This window comes from Falco punctatus (genome assembly GCF_963210335.1).
Source record: "Falco punctatus genome assembly, chromosome: 6".
NCBI classification, from domain to species: domain Eukaryota; kingdom Metazoa; phylum Chordata; class Aves; order Falconiformes; family Falconidae; genus Falco; species Falco punctatus.
The window spans coordinates 61689709-61710159 of NC_137585.1; positions in this window are offsets into that span (position 1 = coordinate 61689709).

The following is a 20451-nucleotide window of genomic DNA, read 5'->3' on the forward strand; positions in this document are numbered from 1 at the left end:
ATAAGATCTTTCCTGAAGTCTTCTGTCCCTCATCACCTTCCCTCCCAGCCTACCTCTCTCTTCCTTTGCATTTCCATATGTTGGTTGCTATCAGTTCCATGTTTCCTGCCACTATCTCTCATAATGTCTTTGTTATTTAAAAACTGGAAGAAGCGAGTAAGTGAATTAGACCTGTGAAATCCATGCATATTGCATAGTCATGCTCTGTAACCATGAGATGTCTTTACTATGCCCTCCCTCTGTAGCTTTTCCCCAGTTACTCAGCCTCGGATCAGACTTTCAGGGTGGAACTCACCTCCCCTGACTTCAGACACGAACCCCTGAGCCAGCCTCCTGGTTCTGCCTTACAGCAGAAAGAAGTAAGCGCTTGGAGACATGATTCATCTCATGCGTTTTAGATTCCTACCTTTGGATGAAACTACTTCAGTCTTGGAAGACCCTCTTTCTTTCCGCTGATGAGAAGGGTAACCCAGATAACTAGCTCGACAGCTGACAGCCCCATTTGAGATACTTGCATTTGGTCCGACAGATCTTTAATTGCCCTGCTCCATGTAGACTGGAGGAAGCCAAAGGGAGTTTGAACTAGGGAGGCAGTGGAAACAATCTTAGCTCTAAACAGAAAAAAAAATAATAATTAGAGTTGGCAGTACCAAACAAGTTTCTACTATTGCATGTTTTTCATGCAAATGTCCTTCTAAGTTGGCAATATATCTGTGTTATACATAAAACAAAAGTTTCAATAGAATCCAAACCAACAGCCCGTAATCCCCAAAATGATCTGGTAGAAAAAGCTTTTACAGGTTTGGCTCGACGCTTTAGATGTTACAGCTGCCACTCTTCATCCAGTTTCTGAACAGTAAAGACTGGATTTATGACTCTACAAGCATGAAGGTGAGGAATCGTAAGAAAAATAAGCACGCTGATTCCCATGAAAAGTATGTGCCAAATAAAGCCTTAAATCATTTTATGCAGCCTGTCATTCAAACATACTTGACTGTCATCCAAATTGTTTGAATTGTCTTTCATACAGAAAAAAAAATCATCTGTTTATTTTTAGGATAATTGGAAAAGCAACAGATTATCTTCAAATTAATGAATAGGTCAAGTTGTTTTTATAAGCTTAATATTTTCCATTGTCCCTCCCTCCTCAACACCTATCTTTGTTGCCTAATCATTCACATACTTCATTTTTTTGCGTTTGGGTGAGTCATGAAGTGCACATTACCATGATAAATATATCATCTCTGCTTCCTTTTAGTGTTAACTCAGCGGTGTGACTCATGCCATAAACCTATTTTACTCATTCTGTCCTTTCTTTTTGATAATCTTGACTCTGTTAACATCAACAGTACTGCTGGAATCACATGTTTTTACTTAAAAGCTAACATAAAGGTTTTATCTGCTTTACATTCTATTAATTCAGTCTGGCACATTTGTTTCTGTTACACCAGTTATTTATATGAAGTCACAAATGTTACTGTAATGAAAACTGAAGAAACTCACCTTATATGTGAAGGTGATATTTCCCCTATATCATGCTTTTTAACTCATTGGAGCTAATTGAATATTGTAAAGGATATTTAAGGAACTCACTCTTTTCTTTCTTAGGGCCAAGTTTTCAGGCTCAGCTAGGACTGCTTTCCAGTGCCATATCAGAAAAATGATGCACTCCGTGTCTGTGGCCCAAACAGAATCACACTTGGGGCGTTCTTGCCCAACCCCGAAGACTATACCTCTATTCACACCATCCGTGAAACTCAGAGTATGTACTTTGCTTTGCTGGTTTCATGTGAGTAGCAACTGAATTTGTAATAGTTCAGTCGATGATCCTGACTGAAAGCTATTACATGTGTGTCATCAAGGCAATGTGTAGCTGAGATGTAATATTCTAAATATAGTAATACGTCATTATGTGTGTTTGGGACTGTTATGTGTTAAGGCAACATAAGATCTTCCTTAAGAGGAAGTTATTAGAAAGTTAAACAAAAAAAGCAACACAATAGGAGTTGTTTTCAATGCAATCCTTTCAGAAACAGGAGGCTCCATCTTGAAATTAAGTCACTGATTCACCACGTTTGTTAGCTCAGAGGAAGACATAATGATTAGAAGTCGCTGGTTAATGATAAGATGGAGAGAAAATGGTGAGATCTTTTGGAAGTGAACAGAAAAGCACACACACATGCTGTAGGAGTCTCTGAAAGCAGAAAGATAATCTTTTTCAGCTTCCAGCCTTAGAGAAGACAAGCAAGTGCACAGACTGTTTCTTGGAGCTACAGGGGGTGGGTTTTTTTTCTGAAAACAAATACTTTCAAATAAAATACGTTGTCCAGTGATAACCCATAACTGGTGGCCTGCCTTTCCATTCAGGGCTGAATACGTGCCAGGTTGATTTGGAAAGGGCTTTGCAGGGAAGTGATGTGGGTGTATGTGCCGTACAGTTGTTAAGAGATGGGGGGGAGCAAGGAGAGGCAGGTGGGGATCGGTGGTGTAGGAAGCTTCCTAAACAGGTACATCTTTATCTGTTGCTCCAGTGGGAAAAGACCTACTGAATGCAAATCTGTGAAGGTGACCGGACTAAATAGCCCTAGACCAGTTCTCAGTCCAGCCCTACACCAGGAAATTGCATGGAAAATTGAGTGATGTGTTTTTCACTCATGCAAATGGCAGGCTTGCTAACAACTTCAGTGGGTCAGGGCACAAACATTAATTAAAGCACCTACTAGGACTTGCTCTCAAAATGTCTCACTTGACCATGGATCTTTGAACGTCTTTGGTAGCCATTTAATTCATGATGTTTAAACAGCAATACAACTTAATTTTCCATTCAATTTCAAGGATAGAAGTTGGAGTAAGTTTTGACATGCTTCAAATTTCTATGGCTAATTTCAGTGTTACGATTAGACAAGGAAGTGGTGCACTACCTGAAAAACTGCTTTCCTTGGAAATCTGTTTTATAGCATAATGCTGAAGAAAAGAGACCGCGACTACCTAAACACTCGCTGTCCTGTTTACTATGGTTATCAGCTGAGAACCAGTGTATGCTCCTTACAGAACGGTTAGTTCTGGTACAGCTCCTATCTGGAGAGTTTTTTCTTTCAGGGTGACCACTGCCTGCTTAGCCTGGCTTCTGAGGAGCGCAGCATGCAGAAGCACCTGCTCCCATACCTATGAGCCAAACTGCCCCTGCGATGCCTTGCCAGCCTGTCCCACACCCACCCTTTCTGTGGCGGGCTGTGCCCCCCATCCCTCCATCAGTTCCTCCCTCCCTCCCCAGGCAGACACGCTGTCCTGCCGCCCACAGCCCCGGCTCTGCCAGCACGCAGCCACCGCTCCGCAGCAGGTCCAACTGGATCTGGCATCTCCCAGAGACTGCCCTTCAGCAGCCGGCCCAAGCAGGTAAGCCTGGTGACGGAGAAAGGCTTCTCCCAAGGCAAATATGACTTATTCATAGGAACAGAGCACTCGGAGAGAAAAACATTAACGTGGGATGGAACTGTCTCACTCAAAAGGTAGGCAGGCCTAACTCTTCCCATGACCCCCCTTTCTGGATGGAAATCCCTCTGAAGAACTTTTGTTAGCTTCAGAGCACATATATTTTTTTATAATCAGGTAGCCCCTCTGTTTTCTGTGTCCACAAGCTCCTCTTGCCAAGCTCATCTGGCGAAGAAACTAACGGGCACTGGAAACATTCCTCTGCCTGCCCTGCTTCGTGTATTGCAGGCTCCACATCAGCACGAGAGGACTCCCTGCTTCTAAAATTGAGCTGTCTCTTTATTAACAGCCTCATTTACTGGGACTCTGAGCTAGCAAATCGGATGCACACGACTTGCCTGGCTGCGCTGCCTCCAAGCTCTGCCTTCCTAAAACATGTGCTCTTCCCTCCAGAGTTCACCACAGGTAATTTTGTCTGTAAGTACTTGTAGGTGGCCGGTGACATTTATAATGCTTATTGCACTGGGAATCTGGGGAAAACTCTTGAAATTATTTGCCTCCTTGCTGCTTTGGCAGACCGTGCCATGAGAAAGGCTAATGTAATATTAAAAAAGATAATGAAGTGTCTCCCAAGATCTCTATAATCAATTTTAAAACTGTTTAGAAAACTTCTTGTTTTGTGTTTCGTTTAATTATTAGTTGGCAACAGATAAATTGTTCTATAATTTGCACTCAAAGAGTAATCTGTAAAGTATTCATAAATGCAGATTAATCTTTTCAAGTAGTGTGTATATATAATAAACAAAATCAAAACTCTTACTTAATCTTGTGCATTTTAAAATTCTGCACATTAAATATGAGTGGCATTATCTAAAGATACAATCTAGGGAATTCTTTTCCTTAAAAGCAGTGACTATTATCTTTGTTCAGGAAGTAAATTAAATACTTCAGATTATAGACTATCTTTCTGAATATAGAAAAAAATGGGTGGGACAAATATTTGCTGCATCTTGTATTACTTGTAGGGAGTAGTTGCTTTCCTTGTGTCATTGCAAATGATATAAACATGTTATTACTTGCTTGTTGGCATACAGGCCAGAAATAAACTTATTATCTATTTAATACATACCCTTCCTGATGGATCTCAGGTTTCTGTCCAATGCATTCAGGAGTCACTCTCAGCTTTCAGGCTGTGGGTTAAATCTCAGCCCCACAAATGTCAACGGGAGGTTTGCCATCACACTAATTGGGACCAGGATTTCAGTCAATGAGTATTTCTTGGAGAAGATCTTAAATACTGTGTTAAAAATCAAATGAGAGAAATCTCAACTTGCAAGTATGTAAAGCATTCATTGCTATCCTAATGTAAAACTACTTGCTCAATACCCAGAGGCAGTTAAATTAAGCCTGGTTAGAGCTTTTACTTGCTGCTAAAAATTCAGCAACTCACATCTAGAATAGAATTTGTTTTTACTAAGAGAGAAACAGACTCCAGACATTTAGCTTGTGACATAGCTATGATTTATTTTAGAACATGCATCAGTCCAGAGTACATGGATTAAGCTGCCAGTGTCAAAGGCTGGTTGTCTTAGAAGCCCTTCTAATTGTGCTAGAAGGTTATGCATCAAGTTACGCATAATTGTGCATAGGGTTCTGTGGACAGCACAACACGCAGGCATTTTTCCTGACAGATGAATACGTTAGCCAAGGATTTCTGTCTTAAAAAGCAATGTGTTGCTTCAGTGACAGTGCTCTTTAGCTAAAGAAATTCAATTGCCACTTGACAGCATGAAGATTAATAACTTCTTAATACACCCAACAACAGCATCTTGAATTTGGAGCTTACGTCAGTAATACTATAGCCTATGTGAACTACACAATATAATACACAACGTTTCACAAATGCTATCCCCCTTACCATTAGGCTTTCAATTGGAGCAGAAAGAAAATACAAGCTCACTTCATAGAAATACAGTCTTGCTATTTCTGTGTAAACTTTTCAACACAAAAGCAAGTTCAGATCATTGGAGTGGTGAAGGGAGTGCTCAGTGCAGCACCCAGGCTGTGCAAAACCAGCTTTAAGCCAACTGTATTTTCTCCTGGTTGTGAAACCCCGTTGGGGCTGCTGTATAGCAGAGAGCTGAAAGGCTAGCGTAGATGCCAGCAGTCTCAAAAGGGTTATTTTAGTAGCCAGGATTATTGGGGCATAAAGGAACCACAAAGCCCTTGCTTTCTGACTGCCTTGTGCCAACAGCACACAGCGAGGGAGCGACAGAAGACGCTTATAGCATATGAGGTTCTCACTGTTCTTAGGGAATATCTTTGTGACCGACTCCTCTGGCATCCCAGGCTCATGCAGATCTGCCCCAGTTTACCAGCACACTGCTGTTATAGTTTTGGGGAGACAGCTGAAGTGCTGCAGATTGTATTTTAAAGACGTGATGCTGACCAAATTAAGTTCAAAGTCTTAGCGGGGCCCTTCCAAGTGGCAGCTCTCCAGGGCTGGACAGTTATAGCAGCAAGTTCTATAAATCTTTTCAGAAGCTCCTTGGGCTTCAAATACTTCCAACATGTCATCATTCCCTTTAAACAGGGAAAATTGCCCAATCCCTTTTGGGAGGCCAGCATAATTATACACTGAGAAATAATAATAATAATAACAACAACAACAGCAATAATAATAATAATAGTCTAAAAACCAGACTGTAGTTCACACCGTGTGATAGAATTAGTTAATTTTCACAGTAAATACTGGCAAAAATGTTAATACAATAGCTTTCTTAGAAGCACTCCTGGAAATGTATGTTAAAGCAAAGAACTACAAAAAGAGCTTTCAAGAGATTTGTTTGGGACTTTTCTTTGTAGCCAGGGAGTAGTTTAATTTCAGCTATAAAACTTCTGCCAAGCTGTGTACATATCTCACTGTACAGTGTACATGTCTTTATTTAAACATGTCCCAAAAAACCCCAACTGTACAAAATGTTTGTGTTGCTTTACATCTACTGCTTTTTCCTCCATCATATTTGCTTGTGACTGCTATCCCTGCTATCTGCTATCTGGAAATGTTAATAAGCATTGGAGGAAAGAAATGAGAATACAAGTGTTGAAGAAGTGTTTTCTACCTACAGCAATAAAACTGATCACATTATTGCAGCCAGAAGCTCACAGGAGAGCTCACAAGGCAGTATGAGCTACATGCTCATGCAGCTGGATACCTCTTTGAATAATTCAAATCAAGTATCACTTGTGTAAAAAGGAAAACTCTGTGGTGAACTCACTTTACGGTAAAGCTTCCAATGAAGGCATGCTTTTGTTCTGTTATGACTAAAGTTAGTGTGATAAAATTTAGTGTCCATTCTCACATACTGTATATGTAACAAAACAGAACAGAAGAAATCAGATAGAACCTGGGAAAATTTTGTATGGATTCAGAGGAAGAAGAGAGTCAAACTGAGAAAGATTCATGAAGAAAATGAAGGGAAATAAGAGTCTGGCAAATTGAAAAAATATGATGCACTGCATTTGGACCCTGTTACATTTCAGACTCTCAGAATACCTTCACTTGGCAAGGCACTACACTGCCTATCACTCTTAATTTATTTTTCACACTGATGCATGATGAAGGTGATTTTGATGTTCACACAATGTCTTAATTGAATTAATTAGTCTGACACAAAGTCCTCTCCATTTCCTACGTGGGTAAAAGGAAACAGATTTAGTGCCTTTTATACCACCTTAACTCACAGAAATATGCTGCTGGATTTATACCAAGTTTTCAGTAAGGTGAAAACCAAAAAAAAAAGGACATCCAAAGGACTACTGCATCTGAGAGACTTCTCCTCAAGCATCAATTGCTGCAAGTTCATAATTTCAGGTTAAGGAACATCTTTTGATTTCTACTTATATCTGTGATCTAAAAGAGAAACTTTGTGATTACTACAAAGGGAAACATGCTATGCAGGAGAAAACAGATTCCAGCTGGAAGAAATCCACAGGTGTGGTGGCGGTGATGCTAGCACAGTTGCCACTTCAGGGCTGATGAAGGCACAAGGCCAGTGGAGGTGAGGCCCTTCCAGGCAAAGCATGTGGGAATGGGAGGATGGAGCTGGGGAGGAGACATCTCTGGAGCTAGCAGTGGGTGGTGGCCTTGCAGGGAAAAGAGGAGCTGTAGCAAAGAGCAGGGCCAAGCCAGAGGAGGTCAGATGGCCTTATTTTTAACAAGCTATTAATTACACATCGAGGCTTTTTTGTGGGTTTTGTGGGAGAAATTGTATGTGCTCCTATGAACTAAAAAATGTGCATGTAACGAAGTCTCAGCATGGCTTGCATAGCACCTTAAAAACCAAGCCTGTGTTGAAGAGGAATACTTGGAGAGCCAAGGTGTAAGGCCTGTGAGGAAAAAGGAACCTTGCCTGCTACAGTAGTTAAATACTGAATCATTTCCAGTATCCTGTGCCAGATAATCATTCCGGTACATGTAAATTGTACCAGTATGATCTGATACATCAAGAGGCAAGCAGGTTACATCAGTCATCTTGATCTTATCAGAGCACAAACCCCATGTCTCTCTTTTTGTGTTCAATGCATGATTTCCCAAACTATTTTTCTCGTGTTCCCTTCCCAGATGAACTTTTCCATTAATTGCCTGCTAATTCCTCGATGCAATCCGCCTGTCCCAGCATAATTCCTTGAGTTCATTACCTGCTGCCTGAGCATAACCCCAGAATTTGTATAGCTGTTGTTCCAGTAGCCTGAAGGCTATTTCAGTCATGAAGAGAGCAATTCAGTTGCCTAACCTGGGTGCCTGATGCTGTTTGAGAAGCTCTGGGGTATCTAAGCCACCCATCAGACATGATAACACAAAATCCGTGGGAGACCTACACCCCTGTCAAGTGGCAGGTGACGAGGGTGGATGACCTTTGGTTCATGTCAAGTTACACAAGATGCCCACATTTGGGTAACTCGACTGATCCTCAACAGCTGATCATAAACAAATCATTGTGCTGTGGAAGGCTCAGCTTAAATATAAAGCAATATTTTCATACCTGTTAACTTTTCCTGGTGCTGCACACCTCTTCTTGCAGTCTGTTTTCTGAAAAGCAATTAACAAGTAATTATGTTCTACCTCATCTCAAGCTCATGTAAAGGAAACTCAAGTACAGGAAGCTAGAATAATGTTCAGAACTAAACTGTTGTTTACACTTTTATTCATTTGCCATGTTAAACATATGCATCATTCAGTTTCTAAGCTTGGTTATCAGTAGCCATAGAAACTGAAGAAGGCTAAAAATAGCATCACTTATTTCCTTTTTTGTTTACTGCTCTTGAAAAGAATTCCTGAATCTGCAGCACTGTATTATATTTCATGCACAATTGCTTCCAATCTAATTTTATGTCAAGTACTGTTTATAACTTAAAAAAAAATTATCAGGTACCTCATATTTTAGCGCTTGGTATTAAAACTGCAGCAATGTGGTACTGTTATTTTGTTTCATTGCACAAAAAAACCCAAAAATGGCTTTCCTTGGTGTCTCTGCCCACCCTATGAGTAGATGTTTTCATATTCTGTGTTCCTACTTTATAGTCCTACCATTTTTCATTGCTTGCTACACAGCTCCTTGGCTGCAGCTGAGAATGATGTTTGCAGGAGGAAACAGATGGTGAAGTACCGATACTAGAAAATACCTAGCACCTCAAAACTGTTCCTGTGGCAAGTGAGGCCTACAGAAGTACTAGAACATATATGAAACCTTATGTAGTTTTCAAGCATGGTGTTTTTGCAAATGCTGATTGTTATAAAAATACCTTATTAGACCATTTTTTTTCTATTAAACTTCCCAGACATATATTAAAATGTGTTCAGTATTTCTAGGAACAGACTTCTTTTGAGATAGTGACTGAGTCATTACTTAGGTTTTTTGGGGATGCCAATTGCCATATCCCATTATCCCGTTATATTATAATGCCTACCAGATTAAAAAAATTAAATCACGTTAATATTAAAAAAAGATATATGAGTCATACATATTCAAGTATGGTATCTTGGATAACAAGTTCTTTTAATGAAATGTGGATGTAAGTACCTAGGAATAAAACCCTTTATTTTTCATAACTAAATTTATAATATAAAAAATTAATATATAAATTTATAAATATCTAAATCTAGTTAAAAAATTTACCGTGTATGTATTTTCCTGTGTGAGTTGCCTAAACTTTCTGACAGAAACAGTCACTGGAATACATTAGGATGTCCTGCTCCGGTCCAGGAGCCCAATGTGAAACTCGAGGTCTGCCTCGTATGCCTGGCGTACTGAGGCTGAGCTCACCCTCTCCGCCTGGGGCTTATGTCAAGGTGCTGCACAGCCTGATACCAGGGCCAGCCTGGTCCTGCTTGTGAGCCCTACCTGGTGCAGAGGGGACAAAGTAGCAAAAGCAGGGCAATCAGCAGCTGGCTTTCATTACATCTCTCTCTAATCACCTCATAATTAGTCTTCCTTCACTAATACACCTCCTTGCATACACAGCACTTAAACACAGAGAAAAGAAACCATAGGACAAACTGCAGGGACGACTGAGGCCAAGGGTGATTAGTCCTTGCTCCAGTGGTAGCTGGAGTCTTACCAGCAACAATTGTGGTGCCACCCAGTTGCACCTGGCTTTCCTGTAGATGTGTCCCTGATGCCTGCACACTGCTGTCTCCCAAGTCTGAGCCTGTTCCAGCTAACTTGTATGTGGACAGGACCCACATGTATGGGAGTATGTCACCATAATTCAGGCATACCACCATCTGTCCAGATCTCACTGGCTCACTCTGTGTGAACCATCCAGTAGCATTTTCAGTGAGAGGCACTTGTCTTATGGGTTGGGTGAAGGGAATTTTCCACATTAATCCATCTCCAGAAGCATATTTCCCTCTGTGCTCTTGTGAGATTTGCTGTTTTCCAGCACAAAAGATCCTTGCTTTGCATCTTTAGCTTTTCTGTGCATCAAAGTACAGTTTAAGTAAAGAAAAAGTTTCTCTTATGCTTCAGTTGGTCCCTTGTCCAAAGTTGTTTCCACCTCAACAGCTGACTACTAAAATCTAACATTTAAATTCTTTTTCCTGGGAAACACAGGCAAGAGTCTTGTCAGGACAAAAAAGAAAAAAGAAAAATATCCATGCAAGGATTTTCATGATACAATGATTTTAAAGTAATAATTACTTTCCAGTGTTGGTCTTTCTCAGCCACTGAAGAATTCACCATCAACAAGGTCTTACAGGCTTTGTGCTAGGACCATCTTTTATTAATATAATTCAAACACATGAAAGTAACAGAACAATCCATCATCTTGCATCACTGGGGTCCTTAAATGATATTGCAGGCTGTGTTTCTGTCCTATCTCCTACCTGAGCCTGAGTAGGTGACTGTGGTCACCTCCAATGTGATTGAAGAGGCCATGTACATACCATTCTTCACTGAATGCCCCACACGAGGGGACCTGGATTAAGGTCTCTCATGGGACCCTCCCTGCCTTTAGATATTTCTTACAAGCTGTTTTACTGCTATTGTCCTCAGTTACCGTGGTATGACACAGAGGAATGGGTAATCCTTAGAAAGATTCGTCTGGAAATTGAGAAGTAGAAGACATCATATGCCATCCCCTGCTACCACAAACACTGCATCAGAAATATATCTATACATAAAAAGCAAATGACTTAAAAATCAAGGGGTTTTTTTGTACTTGTAAAGTAAAAGTGACATCCAGTGGCCTGCAAATCCAGATTGTTTCGTGTTCATATTACAAAAGCACTGTGACATTTTTCAAAGGCAATTTCATCTTCTTTGATGACTTACATGAATTTTCTTTTCAATAGTCTCTTTTATAAAGTTATAATTTGACTTAAAAAATAAAATATTTGGGCTAGATCAGTAAACAAGTTTGGTTTGAACACATAAGGTTTTCAGTAACACTGCAGTGAGTAACAAAACATTTAAAGATTGTATAGAAGGTCAAGAAGGAGAAAGGTCAACTTCAGAACAATTTGAATACTTCATTATTGACACTGAACCTAAGGAAGGCTTAACTGTTTTCTAAAATTAGATGAACATGAGTGTAGATATTTTATAGGCAATTTTATAAATATGAGCAAATAATGAGCCTAATAAGATGTGCCTTCAGGCTAAACATGTCCCAGACCACCCTGCGAAGTGGCCCTGATTCCGTAACATGCTAATCATCTCCTAGGACAGGATAAAGCCCCACAGGAGGCAAGGTCTCTCTGCAAGAAGTGAACCATACAGCAAACCAACAGTTCTGAGCAAAACTGGACAAGGCACTCAAAAGCAAACACAGTGACAGAAGGGAACAGTAGAAAGGAGTGAAGAGCACCAGCACCCTGAAACCAGGGCAGGCAGGGAAGCACTAGGTCAGGGTTCCTCAAACTACGGCCCGCGGGCTGATATGGCCCCCAGGGTCCTCAATCCGGCCCCCGGTATTTACAGACCCCCCTGCCGGGGGTTGGGGGGGGAACCAAGCAGCCGCAGATGGCTGCCTGCCACTGCATCCGCGCGCCGGCCCCCTGGTTAAAAAGTTCGAGGACCCCTGCACTAGGCTATGACATTTTGCAAACCCAATCTATTTTGCAATGTGCTCTTGTCCTGCCTTCTTAAGCAAGACCACTGTCAGATGGACAAACCTGCCCATATAACTCTGCTAATGCACCCCTGTCCAGAACTGCTCACAGGGTTTTTTCCTATGAGGAGACTAGACATAAGCAGTTTTCAATTGCTGGACCTCTGCCTTGTGGTGCTAAAGGCTATCAAAACACACAGTAAATCCCAGAAAATAAATGGAAGAGGACAAAAAAAATACAATCAAAAGGTGGTTGTACACACAAGGAAATGAACAGTGAAAGATGATAATCAAAAAGACAGGAGCAAGAGGCACTGTGAAGGAGAAAAGCCTATGCAGTTGCTTTGTTCTCTTTCCTGGAGCAACACCTAGTAACAGGAAAACTAACCAAATGCCACCACAGAGTCACCTTTTTCTCTTAGTTAAACCAAGATCTGAGGTTTCTCACATACTCTCTCTCCCTCTCTTAGAGTTGTCTAGTCATCATATTGGAGACAGTTTCAAAGGCAAATAGACTGTCACATCAATTTTCACTTGGGATTCAGATTGACCAAAATGAGAAGGCCTGTCTGTATTCAATAACTTTTAAAAACAGTTGAAAAAAAATTAGTGAAGCACTAGCTCTTCTGAGTTCTTTTGAGGGCAAGAGGCTCTAGAATAGACACATTTTGAGTGGTGACAATACGGATCTGGAAAGATGGCCAGTCAAAAATCACATGAAAGGAGCACGGTAAGGAAGCGAGAGAAGCCCACTCAGAACAGCTAAAGAAATATAAATATCCTCGATCCTTACAGCTTGTGCCGCTTTAGCAGAAACACTCAGCTGCAGACTCAGAGGACTTGGGAAGCAGCTGAAGCGGTGCTAGTGGCTCCTTCCCTGACTCAAGGGTAATGGGAGACTGAGATTGCAGTGGTTCTTCTGCAGTCACATCTGCTGAACAAGAAGTGCATTTGATGAAGGATTGGTACTTTTCCACTTAAAAAAAAAATAATCACAGTTCCCACTCTATTGACACAGCGATCGGGCACGTCTGTAATCAACCTTTCTGCCAATAGATAGTCTTGTTTGGGTATCTTTCATTGGCAATACAAAGCTAAAAGAGGAAAGAGAGTTTAACTAGGACACAGCCACCAAATCTGGCAGTGTTCCCCTTGAATATTTTTCTAAGGATTTTGTCCATATGAGTTCTGAGCGCAAATGCCAAATGACATTCAGAAGAAAAAGATTAAGCTGATAAAACTGTGCAGCAGGTTTTTTTCTACTATTTTGGCTGCCTCTGGTACGCAACTTACATTACATTTTTTGCTTGATTAAACTGAAAGGAAGTAAAACTAGCTACTAGCCTTCCTTTTTAATTAAACTGATTAAAAAAGATCATCTGCGTGTTTGTCCTTTTGTTTCATATTTCACTAGCCAAATAGGTTCTCAAAAGATTTGTGCTGCAAGATAGAGTATCTCTAATGAGGCAGCAATTTTTTTTTGCAGGTATCTACTCACTTTATCTGGATGCCTCATTGTTAATAGTCTCCTCTGCCGAGGCAGCTGTGCCTATGATAGCAGAACAACATGTTCCCTCCAGTACAGCGTGTGGAGTTATTTCATGTCCAACCAGAGATAAAATGTAAGCTACTCAAAAGGAACTTTCAAATTGCCCTGTAAAAGGAAACTGCAGAGAGACAACCTGCTGGCAGGAAGAGAGATGAAAGGGTTATGTTAAGGACTTATTGACCATATTTCTCTTTCATCGGGCCGGATTATGCAATCTGCCAGGTGCAGAATACTTGCAGTTTCTAAGTGCTGAACAAGCATCAGAGATATGTGCAGAGCGAATATCTCCATTTAAATGACATGCTGGGAAAACGAAGTCATTTTGCATGGAGGTCAGGATGTGGAGGAACAGGTGGCAGATGCAGATATTTTGGAATGGTTCTTCCACACTTAGAAGCATGTAAGGGAAAAGATTTAATCTGCATTGTTACAGGGGTTGGTGGATATTTCCCTTCCTTATTTAGACTTATTTACTGAAAAGGGAGTGAGACCACCTGCTAATACATTTTTAAGCTTAAGTATTCCTGCAGGGCAGGGCTGTGGGGAGCTGGAGACTGGCCCTGCTGCAGCGTCATTGGAGCATGAACTGATGGTCCCAGGGGGCTGAAATGGGGTCCTGGGCTACAGGCAGGGTGGGGGGAGCCCTGGGGAGGAGTCAGAGACCTCTAAAATAAACAATTTGGACTGGATGCCAAACTTTAAGTTGGCTGCATTTAAATGGGGTTAATCCCCCATAGCAGACCTAGGTTTACCCTGTCTAATGCTTCAGGATGAATTTTATCAGGCGACATTCTCACTAGCTGACCTGAGAATCTTAAGCTTACTTAAGTGCTTGTGTTTTCTTTACCCTAGCTCTTTGTCACTTAGGTGATTTGTGCCAGCCATCTGGTAGCAGATGTCCTTTTCAGAGCTCTTCAGCAAAAGGGCATTAAACACTTTCATCTAAGCATCATCTGTTTAGATCTTTCCTCCCCTTGGCACAGCAGACCAAAGCTTTCCCAGCGTTCCTCTTACTATTAGTGCCACTACAGAAGGTTCTCCTGTCACTCCTTACAGCCATAGCCTTTCTGCTCTTTCCCTCCCCAAGAGCATGAAGCTCTTTTACTGTTGCAGCCATGCTGGGTTTTTTGGTGTTCTGCACCTGGGTGGGTAACAGAGCCTTCTGCAGTGGTGGTGGCTTGGTCTCCCATCCTCCAGACTCCCAGCTTACTTGTTTCCCTCTGACTTTACCTATCACCCTCTGAGACTGGTGAAATCTACTTATTTTGAGTACCTATTGCCTCATACTGTTCCTCTTTTCAAAAAACAGGGAACTCTGCAACTTCAGAAACAGCCCAGCTGTCCCCATCGTGATCTCTAAACTTGAATAGTTAGTTAATCCTGGTATATTATTTTTCCAAGTACTTACAGTACTTCATTACCACTCCCATCCTTTGGATGTAGAAATGTAAAAGCACTCAGAAATCAAAATAAACTTCATGTCGCTTGCTTTTGTGTGCTGAAACAGTTTGGCATTTGAGTAGGAGAGCAAAATTTCTTTCACTTTTTGCAAACTGTAAGTCACCCTGGGTACAATAGTCTCATAGTTCAAAGATAAAGATATACACAGCTCTCAGGTCTTGCATTCTAATGGAGCAACCTGTTGGAAACATGAAAACTGCAGACAGCTTTTAAAGAAGTAGTTTGCACTTTCATTTTGCTTCTCTTCAGAACTTCAGAACAATCATTTAAATCTAAAGGATCTCACCCACATTCCAATGAAGCTAATGGAGAATTTCTTGTACTCCTTGGTGTCTGTTAGCTACAACCAAAAGTTTGGAGCAAAATAAGATGTTAAATATTTTAAGTTAAATCTCAATAATCAAAATTGGGACAGAGAATTTTAATTGGTTTTTTATGTCCATAATATTATTATGTTTATGTTTACCATCTCTTATTTTGTTGGTTTTACAAGAAGCAGAGAGTCTTATTAAAAAAACATTATTAATGTTCCTGTGCAGGGATCTTGTAAAATGCAGACCCTCTAAAATATCCTTCTAAACCACAGATAGTAGTGTTTTAGCATCAGCTTTAGCTTCACTGTCTTTCTGAGTAATTCATACTACTTTCAAAGCTTAACAAACAAATAAAAAAATTATGACAAACAACAAACTTCCAAACTATTGGTTGAATTCTAGACAAGTATAGTTCAGAGCTAGGAAAAGATGAAAAACAAAAGAGGAAGCAGAGGACTATTGTGTCTTATTTAGTTTCCTCTTTTCATAGGCAAGGTGGAAAAACACAAAAGATGTTTACAAGTGAAGACAAAGCAATATTTTTATCTCCTGATCTTCATTTCCTCAGTCAAAAAAGAATTACAGGCAAAATGTGGAATGACATCCCCAAAACTCTGAGCAAAATTTGGGTGAATATTTTTAAGTGCAAAAGCATGCTTTTCAAAATCAGTATTTTGATGAAAATTAAACTATATCAGTATTTTTATGGAAAGAAGATCTTTGAAATTAAAATACTGACCAGAAGCAAAAATTGTCTCTAATATGTCATAAACCATCTGCATCTGTGGATGTACAATGGCAGCATTAAGTATTTCCAGGGGTTTGCTTCTTTATTTTGGGGAATACTTTGCAAATGGAACTCGCACCATTCTGAGCAAAGATGAGGCAAAGTATGGTCCTAGAATGCCCCACAAAACTGTTTCACCCATTACTGGAGAGAGACACAGCATTTAGAAAAGGCAGAGTAACGGGTTGATAAGGATTTTGCTCAGAAACCAGAGTGCAGTGAAGCATGTGAGAGGTGTGCTTATTTCAACAGATCTTGATTTAAAGCAGAGGGAAGCTGGCGGCTGAGCGGCCTGGCACCTGTTCCCCACGGCAGCGAGGGGAGCTGCGTGCCGTGGCAGTGCCGTGTGTTGGCATTCCAGCTTCTGCTCCCAGACAAAAGGAGCTTTCATTTAAACTGAGAGGTATTGAGTAACGGGCCTCTGCACAACACAACAAACTGAACACAACTGTCTCAAGCGAGGCTCTATTAAAGCACGGGAAATTTGCCATGGCCCTGTGATTTATCATTTTAATTGGAATAAGACAGATTCCATCAATGATTACAGGGCACAGCAGCAAGAAATGTATGTTTTTCTTTAGCGGTTGTTATTATGCAGGATAGACAAAGAGCTAAGGTAGGAGCAAAACCCCTTTTAGACAGATAGTCATCTAATCTGTAGAAGACGTGCGTAAGAAGGCAATGAGGATCTTTCAGATACAAACAATACTGAAGAAGCAAAATCATGCCTTTTCCACAGCTCTAATATGGCCACAGCCAGCCTTCCTTACCTCTTACAAATTCCTATGCTAGTGCTACAGTAACTTCCCTCCACTTCTTGCTGGCATATTTGAACTAGAGCTTTCAAAGAGTCATTCTTTGACCTTCCCAGGTGCTGCTCATTTAGAGTTGCTTTTCCTAGGCAGTAAGTTAAATAGGGATCAATGAGGACCACCACCAAGCAGGAAAAAACAGAATGCAGCTTTAGTATGCCTTGTTAACAGATCTGGTATTTTCACTATGTTAACTTAAGCATTTTAGTATTACACTTCAATGCTGATATAAAAGATCATAATTACTAAGTTTAAGTTCATAATTTTAACTCAAAAATATCATAGCCTACTGCTTATTTTTTCCAATGTCTCATAGCCTTTGTGGAAACAACACATTATTGAGCAGAGGCACGCAAGACTTAAAGCAAGTTAATTTCTACTGCTGTCAGGAAGATCTCTAATGATCCACTGTTTCCTAAACTGAAGATCACTGTCCCAGCCTCTGAATACATACTGATTTCAGAGCAGACAATGTAAGATTAGGGACCTGGCTATCAGAGTGCAATACAAAACTGGGTCTGGAAGATAGGCTTCCACTTTAGGGCACCAGGAGATGCGTGCATCTCTAAAGGTAATCTAAAAAATACCTAGCAGTTAATCAGCTAGACATGCCTGCAATGGTCAGCAATAGTCAAAAGCCAAATAAACAATTAAAAAAAAGACTGTTCCCCCACGATCCAAATGTGAATACTGTGATCAGTTTTGGTAAGCAGCGGTAGAAACGTCTTAGAGGTGAGCAACAGATCCTGGCCAGCTGCCATGTGAGAACACCATAGAGAGAAAATTTTTCACCTTGGGAAAGATGTGTGGAAAAAGACATGCTGGTGACCCACAGAAACCCACGGCTGGGATCAATAAGGTGAATAGATTTATGACTCATTGTTTCTTATGATAAGGGACATTGAATGAAATTGGCAGACAGCAAACTGAAAATAAATTGGGGGTTTTGTTTGGTTTTTTGGTTGGTTGGTTGGGTTTGGGTTTTTTTTATTTAATGTAGATGTAACTGAACTGCAGAAGTTGGACTTAAAAGTACAAATCAGTGAAGAAAAATAAGTGAGAGAAATTCATGGAGGGCAGGTCCAAAGCTGCCTATTAAACAGGATAATTCATGTGCAGTTTATACCGGAGGAAGGGCTAATTTCTAGCTGTTCACTGGATAGTTCAAGAAAGGGAGGAAATTTCTTGGTTCATGCCTTTTCTTCCAACTTTTCTCAAAAGTTCCAGACATTGCTGGAAATTGGATTCTGAGCTGTTTCATTACCTATACATTGAGTTGAAAATAAGAAGTTAAAAGTATGGATTTATACCACTACATAAAAAGCACATTTGTATTTTCATTAGTTGAGTACTCTCTCATACCTCAGCTGATGAGCTACCATTTTTGAGTGATGAACCACGTATACTTTTGATTGCCACCCCATATCCTTCACTGCTGTAGCACAAGAAAGAATAAATTCTAGTTCTCCAAACTAAACTTGTTGCCTAGTCCACATTAATAGTAAAAACATAATTGAGACTAATTCAATGAAAAAAAATTAGTTTTGATTAAATAGTATCATGCAGAACCACCAGACAAATCGAAACACCATTTCCCAGAGTTGTATTCTCCTCTAGTCCTGGTAGAGATTGAATCTGAGTGTGTAATATATCATAATTAAATCCATTTCTGTTAATCATTTCATCAAAAATACTCAGTCAGTGCTAAATAGTAGGCTAAAGGGTAGAACGCTGACAGTTGCTGTCATGCATTTGCTAAGTAGGAAAGCAGGAAACACCAGCCCTCCCTTCTTTCACATCTCTCCCATGCACAGGGGACACAGAAGAAGGATCTTTTTTTCCCATGGAAAAAAGAAACCCTTAAATTCTAAACTACCTCCTACACTTTCCTGTGAGTTAAAGCTCCAGTTGCATCCTGACCAGCTCTTGGCTCCTGACAGTTACCCGCTTCCAATTTGGAAATGTGTAGCACGTTAAGAAAGCACAAGTTGAGGATGACACAAAGTAAAGCAAATTAAAATTATGATAGCAAGGAATATATTTTTAATTCAATAAAGCCACTCCCTTTTTATTCAGTGCTTTAGCAGAATTTCTATCCTGTGATGCCAGAGAAAAAGAAAAAAAAAAAATATGGAAGTCAGGGAGAGCTTATGGTAAAATACAGTGCACCTTGATTTGAGCATTTATGGTTTTCTCTTCAAAACCTGACACTGCAAACAGCGTGCAAGTGTAACGTGTGGTTTGAGATAAAAGCTAAATAAAAATAAAAATATATCGCATCAGTCAATCTCTATTTCAGGAAGTGATGCAAGCAAAGTCCGCAGTGCAGTGTGCCTCCCAGAAATACTCTGCCACCCACAGCATTGTGTAACTTTCCTTTAGTATGAAACATGGTTGGGCTTAGCTGCTGTTAGCACCAGTTAATTGCACCTCCTGAAACCCTGCTGAAAGTCACAAAAACAACAAACAGATGATGTTATTTCCCTCCCTCTGCAAAAGCGGGTCTGATTAAACTCCCGTTACAAAGCCCTATGACAGCAGAAATGAGTCCTGCAGTTTCTGATAGGAAAACTGTCTGCTCCACATCCCACCGAAGTGAATGGAAAGGCTGGTTTGCTTGAGAGCAGTTTGTGTTTTGAATCTTGCCTCTTTTGCACCTCTGGTGCTTCTCTAATTTCAACTTCATTGATTTTGTTTCATTTCCCTTATTTTCTCTCCCATCAGCTAATTTTCTTTCTGTTCCTTTCTAGTCACAGTTTCCAAAATGGAATAAACAAGGAAAATGTATGGACAGGTGACAAAACTCAACACCTGACAGTTACTTTTAGGCAATGCTGATGCAATGATTGCAGTTGATAAATGACTGTATTACATCATTTTTAATTCGGCAGCCACCATAGTAAGTTTTGCGTATAGAGCATCCCACTGCTTTACCCCAAACCTGATACTTTCTATGCATATCTACACAGAGTAACGGCTGCCTCAAAACTATTGCATAAAGTGGAACTAGAAGAGAGCACATTATTTGACATTGCTTATCCTGCTCTCAGGATATTCGGTTGTGTTTTTCAGTTGCCCTATTCTGTGAGGCCACAGCTTCCCGCTGCTGCTGCAGAAAGGGTTCGCTGCTATTGCCTTCTTGCTTTCTGAGCAGGGCTGGTGGCAGGAAGCCACAATTGCTCCCTCTGTTTATCTCTCCCCATCTCACAGCCCTGACAGAGCGAGTCTATTTGGATAGCAAGAAGCTGTGGTAACTAAGCAGCCACAAAATCTAAAAGGGACGTTTCCCAGCTACTTGCACTGCTAAGAGTAAGTGCAAAACAAGTCCTTTATAACAGAACAAGTATATCTTATAATGTGAATGGCATGAGGAAAAGGAATAGCAGGTTTTGTGTGGGTGCTTTACATAATCTTAAACTAAATCTTCTGCTTTAGAACAAAAATTCTTCTTCCTAGAGATGGTTTTCACTGACAAGTATATTA